General features: G+C 31.9%; 1 non-coding gene across 1 annotated transcript; it reads right to left on the reverse strand.

Annotated features, from left to right (window-relative positions):
- Positions 1 to 2320: 2320 nt before the first annotated feature.
- Positions 2321 to 2427, reverse strand: LOC129401280 (U6 spliceosomal RNA). The gene has a single exon (XR_008628211.1). It is a non-coding gene; the product is annotated as a U6 spliceosomal RNA (small nuclear RNA).
- Positions 2428 to 4202: the final 1775 nt, after the last annotated feature.

Below are 4202 nucleotides of genomic sequence, written 5' to 3' on the forward strand. Positions count from 1 at the left end.
ATTTTTTCAATAATTTTTTTAGACAGAAACTCTGTTGCCTATGATTAATATCCTATCACTTCAGAGAAAAAAATAGTGGTTTCTCAAAGCAAGAAGAGTATCAAGTGAGAGTGCAGTACCCTAACCACTAGATCACCAGGAACAGTATTCCAGACAGTATCAAGTAACAATGAATGCTTGGACTTTTACTGCAGAACTGAGATTAGCAAGCAGTGAAGGGAAAAGATTTGGGGTGAGTCCTCCTCAAGAGAGGAAATAGAAGTGATATGGACAGTGATGGGGGTTGCAGTGCAGTAACTCTGCATAACAAGAGCATCAATATTAACACTGCTGTAACAACCATATTACCACACTACAATAATATTCAAAAATTAAACAAATGAGAAATAAAAAAACAAGAAAAATCAGTAAGTTCATCAAAAGATAATAAAAGATTGTGCATTCCACTCCCAAAGCGATCATTTCTGAGTATGCAGACATAGGCCTAGGATAATACAACTTTAAAAAGATTAGTTGTGGCCAGAGAGATATACTTTGAGCAGTACAGATGAGTAGTAGGCAGTTTCCTTGCATATAGTCAACTCTGGCTTCATCCTAGACATCACATATGGCCCCACCAGTACAACTAGAAGTGATCCCTGAGCACAGTCAAGGATAAGCTCTGGGTATCATCAGGGGTGGTCCAAACCCAAAATAATAAACATAAAAAATGGCATAGGTAGTGCTGCTTTGGATCTGTTCATCTGAAAATATAGAAAAACTTTTAAGAAGGTGACACTACTGCCAAAAACTCCAACTTTTTAGTCTCTATTAATGACAATAGGTGGAGTGTTAATGTGGTGACCAATTTAGAAATGGGCATAGATTTGAAAGTTAGAAGGTGACAAGTCACATCTGTTCTTTACTATTTCAGCAAAAACATGTTATTTCAGAAGTAAAATGTGTCAATAAGTCAAAGAAGTCAATAAACCAATTATAAAGGGTATGATAGCATTTATAGTAATATCTTTGTACATTTTCTGGTATGCCTTTATAAAATATAAACAACTTTTTAATTACTGTGCTCTTTAGTTTGGTTTTACTCATTAGCCTCAAGTAAATAAAATAAAATAAATCAAATGCAAATATGGAAAATAACACACAAAAATAAAACTAAATTATTTCTTTTAAGCAAGCCAATATAACTCTCAACTATCAACACTTGGGTGTAGTGATGAAAAACCCTTTGGTCTTATTTCTATTCCTCTCCAGCCCTGGCAATCAGAATATTTTTCTCTAGTTACATGTTATCAAATTGCGATAAACCTCAAAAAGATTTAGGTTAGTAGAAATACTTAAATTCCTATTTTTAAATCAAAATAAAATGAATTAGATTTGGATGAACAAAACTTTGCATGATTAAAAAGTGTTACTAAGTGTTAATTTCTTCCTTGACATAAATTTCCAATATAGAAAAAATATTTTATCATTACTTGCTTCTATTATATTGCTATTCAGTCTTATTATCACTGAGTTTTTAGAATAATTTATTAAAATTCTGTTATTAGCTATTGGTTCTGGGACAGTTTATCACTGCCTTATCAGCTCACCTAAATTTTCATTGATATAAAAAAATTATTTCTTTCGAGAAACTTTAATAAAATGGAAAGAAGCAAAATCTTCTCTAGACCAGACATATCTCCCAGGGTAATTCAATTCCTTTGTATATAATCTACACTATCGCTCACAGAATGCCATGAAAACCCATAAATATTGTTGACTGTTTCCTATCTAGTTAGAAAATGGAAAATAAAATTACACATACTTAGTACATTTCCCAACTTCAGGTTTTTAACTTCTTAAAGTAGTGAAGTGGTTTAGAAGTGTAAGCCATTTCAATTCCTTTACCAGAAGTGTCTGAGAACATTAAACTTTCTAAAAGTCATAAAGAAAAGTAAGAAAAGTGACTGCATTAGTTATATCATTTGGTGCTTCTGTATCAACATGATACAGAAGTTTACTGCATGAAATAAAAATTTTAAAATGCAATTACAGATGGAATGTGCCAAGGATAATCATACCTAGCAAGGGAAATAGTTTGAAGAATACTATTTTTTGGTCAAAACATGAAAGCTAACTATAAAATACATGTCAATTAAAGAATACAAAATATATTGTGTATTTTTGTTGAACATGTGGAAATCAATACATTGTTTTTCATTTTCTTAAATAAAATATTTTTTTCTTGTCTGAGTATGATTGAGAAACTAAATATGCCTTCTCAATAATTGTAAGAAACTGGGTCTTGTTTATTTTCTGGGAAATAATAGTACTTTTTTTTTTAAATATGGAACACTTCACAGATTTGCATGTCATCCTTGTGCAGGGGCCATGCTAATCTTCTCTGTATCGTTCCAATTTTAGTATACATGCTGCCAAAGCGAGCACGAAATGATGGTACTTTTAAGTAAAAATGAAGAAACAAGTAGTTCACCTGACTATCAATCCTAGATTTAAACATTTCATTTCTCCTGTATGTCAACATGGCTTTTTAATTTAAATCTAATAATATAAATAGTCAGGGTATATATTTATGATCATTTTTTCAAATTTTATTTTCCCATGTTCAAAATTTACAAATTTACACTTTCTAATGACTTCCCTTCTCTCAATTACAATTTAGTTTAAAATTACTGACATACAGTGTATATACAAGACTTGGAAAAAATTAACAATCTAAAAATCAGACAGAAATTTAGATTCAAATAATCAAAATAGTAGACATTTTGTAAGGCATATTTTGCACTGCATAGAGCACGAGAAAGTAACAAATATGGGTAAAGGATTCCTCCGTGTGATTTTTTTCTATCATCTTAAAACTTTAACATATATGGTTCTTACCAAATTAGGTGAAAATATGCTTTCCAAGTGAATTGGAGGGCCAAGAAAGTGTGTAAGTGGCAGAGCAACTGTCCCACATGCACAAGCCCCTGAGTTCAATTCCTAACACTCCATAGCCCTGAGCACCATGAGAAATGATCTGGGGTATAGTAACAACTGATCCATGGCATTAACTGAATGGCTCAGGAGCACCTGATCACTGTCAGGAATTAAAGCATCAGTTTGGCTTTACCCTTGAGAAGAATAAACATATGAAAATTTAAATTTAATTAAATTAATTTGGGTAAAAAATATTACAAATATTTTTTGCCAACAAAATAATTATCTTTATCCAGAATGCATTTCTGTTACAGTTGGTTATAGATAGTTGATATTACAGATCTTCCTAGTCATATATGTAATCTTGACCCCTTTTCTTTTGGTTTCATTCAACTCACTGTCCATCCATACTCAAGAGTCTAAGGAAATAAAATCATGGCTTCAGCCAAAATAGAATCCTGAGAACAAGATGTGCAACGACAATTCATTGACATTGTTTGCCAAAGTGTTTTCTTCTGAATATTTCAACTGAAATTAACATTAAAAATATAAATTATTGAATATGTAATTACATTCATGGACTCTCTTTTGTCTGGAGAAGCCCTACATAACTCTTGGATTATTCAAAGTAGGACATGGCTTGTCACCACTATTGATTGCAGGTTTTAATCATCTTAGCCACCCATTTCCACAACTAATCTTTCTACTAACACACAACCTTGCAATTTAAAATATGGCCACATTGACATCATTTGGAGTGAGAAACTGAACAAATGAATAAAAATGAACAAACATCATAGGGTTTTCTGTGCAAATGGAAGATTGGATACATACATATACATCTGTTAGTTTAAATGATAAAGCAATGCTGTTTAAAAATCTAGTTCTTTTTATCTCTTAGTGTTTATAAAACCCTTGTACATCTCTGTGTGAGTGATCTGTTATTCGACTGACCTCTATCATGTCTCAGTTCCTTTCCCTACTCAAGCACCTCCCATAGCTAGGTGAGACAAAGAGGTAGAGTTGTATGTTCCAGTAACCACAGAGAAGTCTCCACTTTGTACCATGAGCCTCGCAAAGCATTTATACTCACAAGACAATAGGTCTTTAAGAATTTTTAAAAAGATCTAGAAAGAAAGTCTTTCTCCCGATTTGATACTCAACATTTTGCACATAATCAGAATAGTTACAATTCAGTTCAACTTTTTAATATATATAGTTCTGCAAATATTATAACTTAGACATGGTTTATGTTATCTCTGTAAGATATCATTGCCTTTATT

This window comes from Sorex araneus, chromosome 1 (genome assembly GCF_027595985.1).
Source record: "Sorex araneus isolate mSorAra2 chromosome 1, mSorAra2.pri, whole genome shotgun sequence".
Taxonomy (NCBI): Eukaryota; Metazoa; Chordata; class Mammalia; order Eulipotyphla; family Soricidae; genus Sorex; species Sorex araneus.